At 39.5% G+C, this 16,676-nt stretch overlaps 1 protein-coding gene across 1 annotated transcript in view; it reads right to left on the bottom strand.

Annotated features, from left to right (window-relative positions):
* Positions 1-2,301: 2,301 nt before the first annotated feature.
* The window catches only part of LOC135106639 (uncharacterized), a 168,453-nt gene continuing 154,078 nt past the window's right edge, over positions 2,302-16,676 (bottom strand). The window contains exon 10 of the transcript XR_010271396.1: positions 2,302-3,269. The gene's annotated coding sequence lies outside the window, so the exon portion shown is untranslated. The remainder of the gene's footprint in view (positions 3,270-16,676) is intronic.

The raw sequence follows: 16,676 nt of genomic DNA, 5'->3' as shown, positions 1-16,676 counted from the left end.
CGTCAATGCGCTACTGGAGACTGCCGTCGCACAGGAGACGTACGTATGGGGCGGCGAGGGGCGGGAACCACCCGCAGATCAGGCCGTAGTCTTCGACGCTAACGGCCCATGCCTCGAACGCTGCCGGTGACATGCCTTGAGTTGCTGTCCCTGGACCCGACGGGGGAGCCGGCGGACGATGTGATGATGAAGTTGCTTGTGCGCTAGGTGGTCGTGTTGATGCAGGTGGGGCGAGGGGTGTGCTGAAGGGCCCGGACCTGGGAGCTGTGACGGGAGGGCTTGGTAATGGCGGATGAAGCACCACGTGGTCTCTTGCCGGTGTGCCGGTGACTACTTCTTCCAGGGTTGCTTGCTCCATTCCTGGATTTCCTCTGACGCATCCTGGTGCCTCACCCCAGTTTAAACGATACTGCGCCATGTTGGGGCGTGAAGGGTAGCAGAGACACCAGAATCTTGGTTGCGTTTATTTGTGGAGCCAGGGAGTACAAGGCACGCCGTGACAGAGAGCGAGGTCCGGACTTACTCCTGGTTCTTTCTTTCTTTGTTTTAAGAAAAGTGGGGTGAAGCGAAGTAAGAGTGGGGATAGAAGAAGGATATAGTGAGAAATATTGAAGTATAGTAAGAGTTACCAGTGTGTGGGCAGTCCACGTTGCTATTGTTCCCATGGCGCCTGTATATATATATATATATATATATATATATATATATATATATATATATATATATATATATATATATATATATATATATATATATATATATATATATATATATATATATATATATATATAGACCAACATATCGTACCGCGCTTGGATAAATACAAACTCCTACAGCGACCTTTTCTGATATGACCTTAACATCGGCCACTGTATCAACGTACATAGGTTTATCATTAACATGCATAGTCAGCATTAATCTTTTATCTTGCTGTTTGACAGAATTTATCCTAAAGACAAACTCTGTGCCTACAGACTCATTATTACCCACATTCATCTGAAGGGGTGACATCTGAGTGTGAGACTGAATAGATTTGTTTAGATTTACATAAACTAGAGAAATTACGCATCTTACCACACTTGACACATGTTTTATCGCTTGCTGGACATTTACGGTACTCTAAGGCCTATGTCTTACCCTACTACACCTAGTACATTAAGTTTGTCCTTGTTCGTGTGTTGGTTTAGGGTGTCTTTTGAGGTGGTAACACATTCTTGTGTTGGGCATCTTGCGAACATTATGTGCAGATTTACCTTGAGAGTATTTATTATACCTACTAGGTTTGATTGTGAGTTTGCTCACCTGAGAATTAAGACCACTGACACTCTTACCCTCCATATTATGTGCCTGCATATTTGCAGCTTTTAAGGCCCTTGCAATTCCCTGTACTTTATCCAAAGTGAGTGCTTTCTCTTGTAACTACTTCCTCAATTTATTGGAACCACACTTCTCAATAATTTGGTCATTCATGACATCCTCAGAATCCTGGTACTCACAAGTTAAGGCTAATTTATGCAACTTAGTAACGAATGAATCCAGTGGAGCAAAATATTTATTAAGTACCTCCTTTGAAGCCTTGAAAGTGTCCTCCTCTACCGTCAGTGTGGCGAATATTTCCTGAATCTCTGTGCCGGTGACATGAAGGAACAGGGCTCTCTTCTGCTACTTCTTGATAACTTTGGTGGCTAGAATGTAATACTCGAAGACGGTACACCACTTCTTCCACTGCGACACTGTGGCTGGGTCCTCTAACACTGGGAATTCATTTGGGGCTGGGACGTCTAGGACCGTGATGATTGGTGTGCAGTCAAGCTGAATAGGATACTACTACCTGGACCCGCTCTGCCATTCGTCCCAAGTGTGTCAGGCCTGTTACCTGAAGTAAGTATAAGAGGCTCCTTAGGCGTGGTTATGAGTCATGGTTCATGCCTATCCCATTCTCGTTGCCAGTGTTGTGAATGTGTGTGTGAGGCAATACACTCACCTGAAATGAGAATACGAGGCTCCTTATATGTAGTTTACAAGCCATAACTCATGCCTATCCTATTCTCGTTGCTGGGATTGTCCACATGGTGTTGGTAGAGGGTATGAAAGACTCGTGCACAATCACACGTGTATTTCTTGGGTGCGCCTGTGGCCGGGGAGTATGTGACACCAGTACAAAGTAATAAACTCTAGAATCATATATATATATATATATATATATATATATATATATATATATATATATATATATATATATATATATATATATATATATATATATATATATATATATAACAAAAGAAAACAGCTCTCAAAGCAGCTTTTAGGATTTAATCCTTTTTAATAAATCATAATGGTATATAGTGATATATAACAGAAGCAACAACCAAAATAATGTTATATTAATGTCATTGATCTAACAAGGTCACCAAAGTTCAGATATAGATTGCATCTACGTCTAAAATAAAATTTTATAGGGCATGTCAGTTTTCAGTTATAAAGTACACAATTGGTTGTCTTTTCCGCCTCACTATAGTGAAGGTGTAGGTTTATGGTATACACTAGGCTTTCACAGATGGATCACCTTACTATCATATAGCGCTTCACTTGTATCGCCCAAAATAGGCTTTTCCACAAAAGAGTCAAGGTCGTCATTTTCTTCTTACATCTTTAACTAACTGGAGATGGAAATATAAAGAGGGAATTAAGCTTTATTCCAAAACAAATGCATTTTTTTTTCTTGATTTAAAGGTGCTACCGGTTGTTATAACAGTAATAGTAGTAGTAGTAGTAGTAGTAGTAGTAGTAGTAGTAGTAGTAGTAGTAGCAGTAGTAGTAGCAGTAGTAGTAGTAGTAGTAGTAGTAATAGTTGTTGCTGTTGTTGTTGTTGTTGTTGTTGTTGTTGTTGTTGTACTAGAAGTAATAGTAGTTGCTGTTATTGTTGTTGTTGTTGTTATTGTTGTTGCTGGCAGCAGCAGTAGTAGTAGTAGTAGTAGTATTAGTAGTATTAGTATTAGTGTTAGTATTAGTAGTAGTAGTAATAGAAGTAGTAGCAGCAGCAGCAGTAACAGTTGAAACAACAACAGCAATAGTGCTATTACTTACAGAAAATTCATTAAAGTAATATCGAGGAGAAAGACCATCGAAGCTACAAGATAACCACCTCCGAGAGCAAAGAAGACACCTTGAGTATGTTCCAAAGACAGAGTGAGAGACTCTTTTTCTCCATCCTTTTCGTCTTCCATCTTTTCTTCTTTCTTTCCTTCTTCATGTCTCGATTTTTGCTGCAAAATTATATATATATATATATATATATATATATATATATATATATATATATATATATATATATATATATATATATATATATATATATATATATATATATATATATATATACACAGTTGTGACTCCGGAATTATTGCCCCATTGTTCAAACTTGGAATTCGAATAATTTTTCGAGAGAAAAAATCTGAAATATAGAATATATAAATCACACAATGTTAACAAGACAATCGCGAGGCAACGAAAACCCATCTAATTCCTTAGTATTTTTGGAGGCATTACAAAGTGAATCAATATGGCGGCGGGCACTGAGATAGTGATTACGATAGCTTTGTTATTAATAAATAATTTTTTTTTTTTTTTATGTAAGAAGGACACTGGCCAAGGGCAACAAAAATCAATAAAAAAAATGCCCACTGAAATGCCAGTCCCTTAAAAGGGTCAAGGCAGTGGTCAAAAATTGGTGGATAAGTGTCTTGAAACCTCCCTCTTGAAGGAATTCAAGTCATAGGAAGGTGGAAATACAGAAGCAGGCAGGGAGTTCCAGAGTTTACCAGAGAAAGGGATGAATGATTGAGAATATTGGTTAACTCTTGCGTTAGAGAGGTGGACAGAATAGGGGTGAGAGAAAGAAGAAAGTCTTGTGCAGCGAGGCCGCGGAAGGAGGGGAGGCATGCAGTTAGCAAGATCAGAAGAGCAATTAGCATGAAAATAGCGGTAGAAGACAGCTAGATATGCAACATTGCGGCGGTGAGAGAGAGGCTGAAGACAGTCAGTTAGAGGAGAGGAGTTGATGAGACGAAAAGCTTTTAATTCCACCCTGTCTAGAAGAGCAGTATGAGTGGAACCCCCCAGACATGTGAAGCATACTCCATACATGGACGGATAAGGCCCTTGTACAGAGTTAGCAGCTGGGGGTGTGAGAAAAACTGACGGAGACGAAAATGAGGATAGAGAAAGTAGGAAGGAACAGAAAAGGGGCTACTGTCAGTTGCCTCAGACACCTGAGTTTCAGTGAGGAAAAGAAGATGAGGTTTAGAAGAGGAGAGGTGGTGTTCTACAGATTGAAAATTAGATCTTAGACCGCGAATGTTGCAGAAGTTAATGAAGAAAAAGTTGAGGGGGGTGTCAAGACACTTAGGGTCGTCGACAGAAAGGCAGTCCGACCTGGGGACATTTATGGTCCCCTCCCCAGATGGGGACTCCGAGGCTGGTGTAGGAGTCGCCATGATGATTTAAAAATTTTTGAGTGAAGGGTGTGTGTGTTATTAGGTGCTTGTAGTTTTGTGTGGAGGAAGAGAGTTGTCTTTAGAGGGCAGGCTGTGACTGCCCCCTTGTGTTGTGAGACACAAAGGGAAACGTTCAGTGAGGTCACAGTTGGGTTTAATGATAAGTTCACAGCACCCCCTGAACAGTGCTTTAGACCTCACTGGGAGTAATTATCGTTTCGGCAGGTGTCTACTGCCTCCTCCTGTAGATATTTCCTTAAATTCAGAATATTTACGCAATATTGATGATACACACCATGTAACACATCACTCGTCTTTTGCCACTTCTGTCATACCCTGTACATATTGCAATTAATATTTGTGATTGCATATATATATATATATATATATATATATATATATATATATATATATATATATATATATATATATATATATATATATATATATATATATAATGATACTTTTGTTTATGTACTATTTGAACTAAATATAATTTTTCGCACTTCGATTTGGATTTTTTTTTTTCATGTAATAGAGCCACTAGCCAAGGGTAAAAAAAAAGTAAATAAATAAATAATGAATAATACTGGTTAACTCTTACATTAGAGAGATAGACAGAACAGGAATTAAAGAAAAAGAAAGTCTATCGCAGCGAAGCCGCGGAAGGAGAAGAGGCATGCAGTTAGCAAAATCAGAAGAGCAATAACCACTTGGGTGTTTGGGCTGGAATGCGTTGTGAAAGGATGGGATATCTTAGCTCCGTCGTGGAAAAAAACTTTCAAATCATGAAAGGCCATCTTTTAAAATGAGTGGCCTCTATGGGGACGAGGTACCCCGTTCGTTCGAGGTTGCCAGCGCTTTCTCCCTTCATAGTCACAGTAGGAGGTGTCCCTTGGCCTCTGGAACAATTTTTATTTTTATAATATCCTAAAGGGTAAATATAAAATTCATCTGGTCTTTGAGGGGTGGTCGACCTGCTGTTCCTTCCCGTGGTGGAAGACCTCTTGGATTACTTGTTGATTCTTGTCTTGACATTCTTATGATCATTAATGTCTGTGTCTCCATATCATGCCGTGCTATCCACTTCCACTCGGTTTTCAAGCTTTATGGAAGAGTTCTCCATATTCTTCTGAAATGCGATGGTGATTGCCTCTCTAATCGGTGCTATGTGACATTTACATCTGACGTTGTTGCCAAAGCTGCTCTTTAAGCAATAAATAATCTACATCTTCGAGACAACAACTTAAATGCTGAGATCAATCGATTAAGCAATGCCATTGACAGCGAGAGTGATTATTGTCCTAATGTCTTTCATGATGCTGAGAAATGTGCTCCTAAAGCTTGCCACCAACCTACACCTTACTGGTTTGTAGCATATTATAGGAAAGGTCGAAGTATCCTTATTCATTCTGCCAAGTATCTAGAAAGGGAGACTGGAGTCCTTCCTACAAATAACATCAAGAAATATGGTAAAGGTTTCTTCATCCGAGCTAAAGATTTAACGCAAGCGATGATGCTCCTCCATCTACCTACTCTTCCGATGTGATCTGTGAGTCCATAAAGCCACACCGAACATTCAGTTACTGCAAAGGACGCATTTACAACCAGCAGAACCTGTACGAATTCTCAGAAGATGACATCTTTCAGTTATGTCCCAATAATGTTCAACGAAAGCCATAATTAAAGGAAATCGTAACATGATTATGCTTACTGTTTATGGTTCTTTTCTTCCTGACTATGTTAAGGTTGGTCCTCCCTCTCTGTCAGTAAAAGGCTTTTATCGATCGTCCTCTATAATGCTATTGGTGTTAAAAGTTCAGGCATGGGAGGAAGAACTGTCTCTCTAAAGCTGTTAAATTTACATTCTTTAGAGAGATGTAGGTTAAGAGGGGACCTGATAGAAGTCTTTAAGTGGTATAAGGGTTATAACAAGGGAGATGTAAGCAAAATTCTTAGGATCAGCAACCAGGGTAGAACAAGAAATAACAGGTTCAAGCTTAAAAAATTTAGGTTTAGGAAGGAGATAGGAAAAATTGGTTCTCAAATAGAGTGGTAGATGAGTGGAACGGACTCAGTAATCATGTAGTTAGTGCTAGGACACTAGGGAGCTTTAATAGAAGATTAGACAAGTTTATGGATGGGGATAACAGATGGAAATAGGTAGGTGTGTTTCATACAGGGACTGCCACGTGTAAGCCTGGTCGCTTCTTGCAGCTTTCCTTATTTCTTATGTTCTTATGTTCTTATGTTCCAGATCATCCCCGGTGCGGTCACTCCTCAGCTCTTGGCTCACACCCTACTCCTGAATACGATTCTACTGCAAAGAAGCTCACCCGCTACGTTCTTGACAATTCTTCACCTGGCTAATTCTCAGTTCATTAGTCTCGGTAGTGCCAGGTAGAAACTTCTTTTTAGACAAAAGAATGGTGGGGCTCTTCCCTCCACTTTAGTTCGAACTCCTCTACTACAGGTAATACGACTGTAACACCTTCCTGCCTTCCTCAACCACCAATTATTTCCTCCTGTTCTTGTGAGAGTGTCGCTCCTTCGGTTACTGTCTTAAACAAGTTCTCAATTTTGGAAGATTCCCCATATAAGCCCTCCACTACATCTTCAGCAAAGCCCTCCAATGCATCTTCACCAGCTACTTCACAGACTCCTCATACTGGAGTTCATATTTCAGATGTCCACGCTCCAATGGATGCTCAACCAAGAACGACCCCCAAGTTTTTTTAACCTCCACAGACAAATATGAACATGTCTCCCAGGCCTTCTCCGCTGTCCCACCATAAATGTTTCCAGGGATCTTCTGAGTTTCTAGACTCAACCGGTGTACCCCTGGAAAGATCCTTGTGGGAGCGTCAGATGACCATGAGGCAGACGTTATTAATCAAAGGGATTCTTCCACATCTGAAATGGATTTTTCTGCCCGTCTTTCCAATAGGTCCTCCTCCAGGAGCGATACCAATACGTTTAGGTCGAGTATTCTTCCTCCTTTTCCGGTCTTTTTAGGAGTTTCAGAGAATTGTGTGCAGGTAACTATCCCCACACCAGTTGCTCGATTTCTGTGCCTACAAGCAATGTAGGTCCAGATAAGCCTTGCTGCCCTTGCCGTTGCCAAAGGGAAGCTTCACCCTGGAGCTTCTCAGAAAACCCACTCAAAATAACACTATTCAAGATTCTGCAGTGGAATTGTTTAGGTTTGCATGCCCCCCTGGGAGGAACTCCGGGTATTGATCTCTAGGTTTTCTCCTGTTTACATTTGTTTGCAAGAGACAATGCTCGGAGAATCAACTCACTTTAGCCCTCCTGGATATCGTGCTTTCTTCTAATCCACTCCATTTCCTAGTCAGGGCCACCACGGTAGCACTGCCACCTTTGTTCACACAAATGTCCCTTTTATCCACCTGCAGATTCACTTACCGTTGCAAGTTGTTGCTGTTAAGGTTTTCATAAATCGATTTTATACATTGTGCAGTCTGTACACTGTCTCCCAGTGTTCCTATCATAAGGAATGACCTTAATAACTTTTTATATGTTCTTCCTTCTCCTTTTTCTTTTATTGGGAGACTTCAACGGTCGCCAGTCCTTTGTGGGATGTCAACCCTGGTGGTCTTTTACTTGGTTCTTTTATCGAGAATTCAGGATTAGAAATTTTAAACTTTGGGACATGACCCATTTCCATAGTCACACCGATAGTTTTACAGCAATAGGACTTTCTCTCTGTACCTCTAATTCCTTTCTTGATTTTATTTGGAATGTTTTACCATATTTATATGGAAGCAATCACTTCTTAATTTCACTAGAGTCAACTGATTCTGCACCACAACCACATCCTCCCCGATAGCCTCTAAAGAAGGCGGATTATCAGCTATTCTCAGTACACCTACTCTCTCAGTAGATGAGATAGAAAATTGCGATGAGGCTGCAGTATACATCACTAATGTCTTGCACACCGCTGCTCTTCATTTCAACCCTAAGATCTCTGGCCGGTTTCCTAAACGTCCTGTTTTGTGGTGGAATGTGTATTGTACAACCGCTGTTTGAAAAAAGCATGCTGCCTTTTCCCACTTTCGACGACATCGTGGGGACATCCACTGTTTGGAGACTTTTCGACAAGCCCGTGCCCACGTGTGTCGCACCTTAAATAGGGCTCAGTAAAAGAGTTATATCTCCTCCATCACAGTTCGCACTCCATTCACCGAGGTCTTCAGTAGGGTCCATAAGATATCTGGGAAGTATTCTGCACCTCTCCCACGTATTTTATCCAATGCTGGGGAGATGGTGGCAGACCCTATAACAGTTGTCAACCTGTTTGCTGACCACTTTGCTAGTGTCTCCAGAAAGGATCCTGATGTGCCTATGGCACATCATCGTCGACATTTGGAAGATGTTGGCATCCCTTTTTCCTCCCCTGGTGGAGAGACTTATAATGTCCCATTTTATTTGTCCGAGCTATGCATGGCTTTGTCCCAGTGCCATGATTCGTCCTCAGACCCTGATGACATTCCTTATTCCTTTTTGCGCCACATGTCCGATGAAACTTTTACCTTTCTATTTGACCTCCATAATATAAACCGGCGATTTTCCATCTTCTTGGGATGTTGTTGTAATTATCCCCTTTCCCAAGCCTGGAAAAGATCATCAGTTAGCGACCATTTATAGATCAACTTCCTTAACCTTATGTATTTTAAGATGTCGGAAAAGGTGGTAAGTGTCACGCTTATGTGGTACTTGGAGACAGGCAATTACTTCTTGCCTTTCCAATATGGTTTTCGGAAGTGTATACTGTTGGCGTAAGAAAACATATGATGACCCAGAAACATCTTTTTTTTCAGGAGAGAATTTCATCCCTCCATCAGATGGAAATGTGGACCCACCATATCAGTATTTCAATCAATTTGTCACTGATGATATGCTAGATTTAGCTGTACAAAATACAAATTTGTACAGTGTACAGAAAAAATGTAAATTTATAAATGTTTCTAGAAAAGAGCTTGAACAAGTGATTGGCATGTATTTCAGAATGGACAGATCTGTTCCTTAGTGTCTGAAAATCACACCAGAGGAGCACAATTCCATTGATGAAATGATGAGCCCCTTCAAAGGTTCAGTGGCATAAAACAGCATATGAAAGGTAAGCCTCATAAATGGGGCTATAAAATTTTGGCTAGAACTGGAGCAGGTGGAATTTTGTATGACTCTGATAATATATATATATATATATATATATATATATATATATATATATATATATATATATATATATATATATATATATATATATATATATATATATATATATCAACGTAAAATAGGCAACACTTCAGACACGGGTACTTTAGGTGTTGTTGCAGATGTTGTTCTGAAACTCTCTTCCACACTAATTGATGATAAGAACATTTTTTTTTTTCTCTCTCTCTTCCATACCACTTCTGGAAGCTCTTCAGAATTATGGAATTCATTATTTGGGGACAATTAGACCGAACCGTCTTCACAATTGCAACCTTGAGTCTGATGCTGATCTAAAGAAACATGGAAGAGGAAGTTATGAGTTCCGGGTAAAGCAGAATTATAATTTTGTGGCAGTGAAATGGTATGATACATGGGCAGTGACATTAGTTTCTACTTACGCTGGTCCAGAGCTAACAAACCAAGTGTCCTGATGTGATAAAAAGAGAGAAAAATAATTTTCAAGTCTAGATTCCGTGAAAGAGTACAATAGCTTCATGGGTGGTATAGATCTTCTGGACGGTTTCCTTGCGAAATATAAGTATCACATGAAGTCTCGGAGATGGTACATGACTCTTTTCTGGAATTTCATTACCATGGCTTTGATCAACGCCTAGTTGCTCTACAGGCGTGACTCTGTCCTTCATATTCCAAAGAAGTCATTTCTCATAAGAAGAAATTTTTAAGCACAGTGGTAACAACACTGATTGAAGTGAACGCAGCTCCAAAGCGAGAAACGGCCTTCTACACACACACAAAAAAAAAAAAAAAAAAAAAGGAATCTGCTCCAGGAAAGGTCCTTGTTTGGATGAACAAAAGGATATGTATGCTCAATGGCCTATCAAAGTTGATAAAAGAGGTCGTTCTAAGGTTTGTCAAATAAACATAACAGATACACTGTGTGAGAAATGTGATGTGAGGCTTTGTGTCAATGAGAAGCGTAATTGCTTCATAGAGTTCCATATTTAGTGGATATGTGAAACGTAAAACACGATGTATGAGAATATTTATCAGTCATATATGAATTTCATTATTTTATAACAGATGAGAGAATAATTGCTTTATTTTTATTTTTATTTTTTTTATAAGAACATTCAGTGATTTACTGTTCTTGATGAATCACTAACAAAGGAAGGCTCTCGGATGAATTTTATATCTAATTTGGAAAGATAATACAATTCAGAAGAAGTATTTTTTTTTCTTGTGGGAACTACAAATAGCCTATTACTTACTGTATGTATGTTTTTGATAATCAGTATATTTACTAATTTTGTATGTGGAATCAATTTTACAAATGTTCTGTACTTTTGTAATAATCAGCAATGTTATATACAATTTATCAAGGCAATTCTAATATGTAATTATGTCCAAGGTAGCATGCTTATGAAATCACAACACAATAAATTAAATCAAAACACTGTTATTTTCATTACCAATATAAGAAAGGAATAAAGAGTAACCAATTTTATTTAGGAAGTTTGCCTGCATTCAACCTGTTCCTAAAAAGGGTGACCGCTCTAATCCCTCAAACTACCGTCCTATTGATTTAATTTCCTGTTTATCTAAAGTTTTTGAATCTATCCTCAACAGGAAGATTCTTAAACATCTATCACTTCACAACCTTCTATCTGATCGCCAGTATGGGTTCCGTCAAGGCCGCTCTACTGGTGATCTTCTGGCTTTCCTTCCTGAGTCTTGGTCATCCTCTTTTAGAGATTTTGGTGAAACTTTTGCTGTTGCCTTGGACATATCAAAATCCTTTGATAGAGTCTGGCACAAAGCTTTGATTTCCAAACTACCCTCCTACGGTTTCTATCCTTCTCTGTAACTTCATCTCAAGTTTCCTTTCTGACTGTTCTATTGCTGCTGTGGTAGACGGTCACTGTTCTTCTCCTAAATCTATTAACAGTGGTGTTCCTCAGGGTTCTGTCCTGTCACCCACTCTCTTCTAATTATTCATTAATGATCTTCTAAACCAAACTTCTTGTCCTATCCACTTCTACGCTGATGATACCACCCTGCACTTTTCCACGTCTTTTCATAGACGTCCAACCCTTCAGGAGGTAAACATATCACGCAGGGAAGCCACAGAACGCCTGACTTCTGATCTTTCTAAAATTTCTGATTGGGGCAGAGCAAACTTGGTATTGTTCAATGCCTCAAAAACTCAATTCCTCCATCTATCAACTCGACACAACCTTCCAGACAACTATCCCCTCTTCTTCAATGACACTCAACTGTCCCCCTCTTCTACACTGAACATCCTCGGTCTGTCCTTTACTTATAATCTGAACTGTAAACTTCACATCTCATCTCTAGCTAAAACAACTTCTATGAAGTTAGATGTTCTGAGACGTCTCCGCCAGTTTTTCTCACCCCCCCAGCTGCTAACTCTGTACAAGGACCTTATCCGTCCATGTATGGAGTATGCTCCACATGTCTGGGGGGGTTCCACTCATACTGCTCTTCTAGACAGGGTGGAATCAAAAGCTTTTCGTCTCATCAACTCTTCTCCTCTAACTGACTGTCTTCAGCCTCTCTCTCACCGCCGCAATGTTGCATATCTAGCTGTTTTCTACCGCTATTTTCATGCTAACTGCTCTTCTGATCTTGCTAACTGCATGCCTCCCCTCCTTCCGCGGCCTCGCTGCACAAGACTTTCTTCTTTCTCTCACCCCTATTCTGTCCACCTCTCTAACGCAAGAGTTAACCAGTATTCTCAATGATTCATCCCTTTCTCTGGTAAACTCTGGAACTCCCTGCCTGCTTCTGTATTTCCACCTTCCTATGACTTGAATTCCTTCAAGAGGGAAGTTTCAAGACACTTATCCACCAATTTTTGACCATTGCTTTGACCCTTTTATGGGACTGGCATTTCGGTGGGCATTTTTTTTATTAGATTTTTGTTGCCCTTGGCCAGTATCCTTCCTACATAAAAAAATAAAAAAAATAAGACCTGATGTTACATATGTGTAACATTTCATATTGATCATTAATCTACTCATAAGACCCAATTTTGCAAATATATAACATGCCATATTTCCCACAAATGCTAAGATGAGGTTTTTATCAGAATACAGTGTACTCAAATAATATTATTTATTTATTTATTTATTTATTTATTATTATTATTATTATTATTATTATTATTATTATTATTATTATTATTATTATTATTTATTTATTTATTTATTTATTTATTTATTTATTTATTTATTTATTTATATTTTTTTCCCGCCAACAAGACACTCAGGGTTCTAGAGGGTTAAGGCAACATGTATGACGGAGCTGTCACTCCTTAGAGTCTTGGCTCATACCTCTTTGGGAGCTGATAGACTGATCATCCTTCTCTTGCACCAAATTCTTATTCTTTCTAAGCTGGAGTATGGTTGTGAGATTTATTCCTCTACTAGTGAGGCTCGGCTTTGTGTGTTCCGCTCATCCCCAATCCCTAGTTTACTGGTGGATGCTGGTGCCCTCCCATTGAACTTGCGTCGCCAGTTCTTGTTGTTGAGATGTTGGTATCGAGTCCAGTGTCTTCCCTCCCGAGTCAGTCTCATGTGTGGCCGTCTCCCACGACTCACGTTCTCAACTATGTGCGTCTCACCCCAGTTTCCCTAAACCTTTTAGTTTCAGGGTTGTATCTGCTAAGGTGGCATTAAACATATCTTTCGTTTCTGTATGTCCCTGTAGGTTCCCTAGAGTTGGTTACTGTCAATTCTTGGAACACTATCCCACATATTCCGACTTACGAGTATATCCCTGTATTTACAGGGATATATCACATATATCCCTGTATTTACAGACGGATCAAAATCCGAAGGTGGAGTCAGATTTGGTGTTATCTTTCCTTCATTCTCTCGATGCAGTAGCCTTCCCGGTGTTGCCTCTGTTTTTACAGCAGAACTGTCTGCAATTATTTTAGCTTTAAAAATTATTTTTACTCTTTCCACCTCATCTTTTACAATTTTTAGCGATTTTCGCAGTGTTCTTTCCGCTGTTCAACATTTTAACCTTTCATCCCTTCACCCACTTGTTTTATCAATTCTTGACTGGCTCTACTTTTTACAGCGTAGAGGCTACCACGTCAGATTTTGTTGGGTCCCTGCACATGTTGGAGTTCAGGGGAATGAGAAGGCTGATGGGCTGGCTAAGGTGTCAACTAGGGTCGCTCCATCCAACCCTATTCCCTTTCATGACTTATACTCCAGTATAAGGGTAGCAGTTCTTGCCAGTTGGTAAGGTAGGTGGGAGGATTTGGTTGCCACCACTAAGATGGGTGAAATAACTTCTGAAACTTTCCGTCCATGGATGTATGTCCATGTGCAGGAGCGCCGCTCAGAGGCCGCACTGGACCATCTCCGGACGAGTGACACACGTCTCACTCATGGTTACCTAATGTACCGGGAAACCCAACCATTTTCTGATGACTACTTAGTTCCCCTTACAGTGCCACACTTTCTAGTGGAGTGTCCCAGTCTGGTGGAGCTGTGAGAGCGATATCTTTTCCGTTGTCGCAATGAGGATAGGAGTTTCGTGATGTTTCTGATACTTGGCTTTGTCCCCAGGATATGAGGTTCCTATGTTTGTGGAGAAGGCTGGTCTTTTAAACAAATTATAATTTATTTTTTAACTGTGCTTCTATTTATTTTATCAGTAATATATTAATGGCCATTTATCCTTGCACTGGGAGAATATGGAGGCAAGTAAGGAAGACATGTAACAAATAACGCTGGGTCAGTGGAGTCGGTGTTTTGGGCACATAAGGAACAACGTCAGATATCTGGGTCAGTGGGATCAGTGTCTTGGGTACAGAACGAACAACGCCAGACACAGTGGTCTGGGTCAATGGGATCAGTACCTCTCACTTTAAATTATATTAAATCAGATTAATTAAAACATTAAGATACCAACTCACTCATTTTTAACAATTAAGGTTTTGATGGTTAATCCCATTTCCTTTTCTATGTGTACATTTTTTTGGTGTGATTTTTAATATTTCAACCATTCCCTAATTTTGTTTTTATATTAACATATTAACCAGCAATCTTTGTTGCTTTTAAATTTTCGTAACGCCGCCATATGACTACAATGTTGCAGCACCACAACATAAATCAATCATTCAATCAGCTCCCTGTGTGAACTGCTTATTTCCTGAAGGGTTGAACATCTAAGAAAAGGCGTGAAAAAGCGCAGGGTGGCATCATCAACGTAGGAGTAGATAGGACAAGAAGTTTAGTTTAGAACATCATTGTTGAATAACAGGAAGAGTGGGGTGACAGGACAGAACCCCGAGGACCACCACTGTTAGTAGACTTAGCAAAAGAAAAGTGAACGTCTACATCAACAACAGAACGGTCAGAGAGGAAACTTGAAATTAGAGAGAAGGATAGAAGCCATAGAAGGCTAGTTTGGAAATCAAAGCTTTATGCCAGACTATCAAAAGCTTTTGATATGTCTACAGCAACAGCGAAAGTTTCACTAAAAGAGCATGACCAAGACTCGATAAGAAAAGCCAGAAGATTACCAGTAGAGCGGCCTCGACGGAACCACACTGGCGATCAGATAGAAGGTTGTAAAATGACAGATGTTCAAAAGGATTGATTGAAAAAAAAAAACTTTAAAGAGGAGGAAATTAAAGCAATAGGATGGTAGTTTAAGGGATTAAAGCGGTCTCTCTTTTTAGAAACACGCTGAATGTAGGAAAAACTTCCAGCAGGAAGGAAATGTTGATAGACAAAGTTGGAAGAATTTGACCAGGCAAAGTGCAGGCACGGAGGCGCAATTTTCGAGAACAATAGGAGAAACCCCATCTGGTCCATAATCATTCCGAGGATTAAGGCCAGCGAGGGCATGAAAAACATCAATGCGAAGGATCTTAATGAAGCAGTCGGAGGGTAAAGGAGAGGGAGGAACAAGCCTTGAAGGTGGAGTTTTTGACAAAAGTTTGAGAGAAGAATTAAACTTAAGAGATAGATGAGATGGCAATGGTGCTATCAGTTTGAAATAAAGGAAGGAAAAATGAAGAAGTAAATTTATTTGAAATATTTTTGGCTAGATGTCAGAAGTCATGAGGCAAGTTAGATCTTGAAATTTTTCGACACTTTCTATTAATGAAAGAATTTTTAACTAGTTGGAAAACAGATTTGGTAAGATTCAGGGCAGAAATATAAAGTGTATGAGATTCAGATGATGGAAGGCTCAAGTACCTTTTGTGGGCCACCTTTCCATCATATATAGCACAAGCTGTGTTAAACCAAGGTTTACAAGGTTTAGGGCGAGAGAAAGAGTGAGAAATGTACGCCTCCATGCCAGACACTGTTATACTCGTATGCTCAGCACACAGAGATGGGTCTCTAACACGCAAGCAGTAGTCATTCCATGGAAAATCAACATAATACCTCCTCAGGTTCCCCCAATTAGTAGAGGCATCTCCGCTTTGAGTGATCACGAGGAAGGACTGGAGCGATATGACAAGATACAGATATGAAGTTGTGATCTGAGGAGCCCAACGGAGAAGATAGTATGACAGCATAAACAAAAGGATTAAAGGTGAGAAAAAGGGCAAGAATGTTGGGCCTATCTCCAAGACGGATAAGAATACGAGTAGGGTGTTTCACAAATTTGTCTAGGTCGTGGTTGATAGCAAAGGCTAGTTCACCAGGATCTATTTAATACAACTAGTGATTTACTTAGGGAAGAACATGATAAACATAGAACAACGTGATGATGATAAGTGATAATGATAATGACAATAATTTTAATAATAATATTAAAAATGTTACTACTACTACTACTACTACTACTACTACTACTACTACTACTACTACTACTACTAATAATAATAATAATAATAATAATAATGATAATATTAATAATAATAATGATAATAATAACAACAACAACAAAAGCAAGTGCAGCAGCAACAGCATCAATAAAAAC

This window comes from Scylla paramamosain, chromosome 2 (assembly GCF_035594125.1).
Source record: "Scylla paramamosain isolate STU-SP2022 chromosome 2, ASM3559412v1, whole genome shotgun sequence".
In the NCBI taxonomy this organism is placed as follows: Eukaryota; Metazoa; Arthropoda; class Malacostraca; order Decapoda; family Portunidae; genus Scylla; species Scylla paramamosain.
Note: the sequence above shows the minus strand (reverse complement) of the source record. Positions and strands in the feature narration are given on the sequence as shown.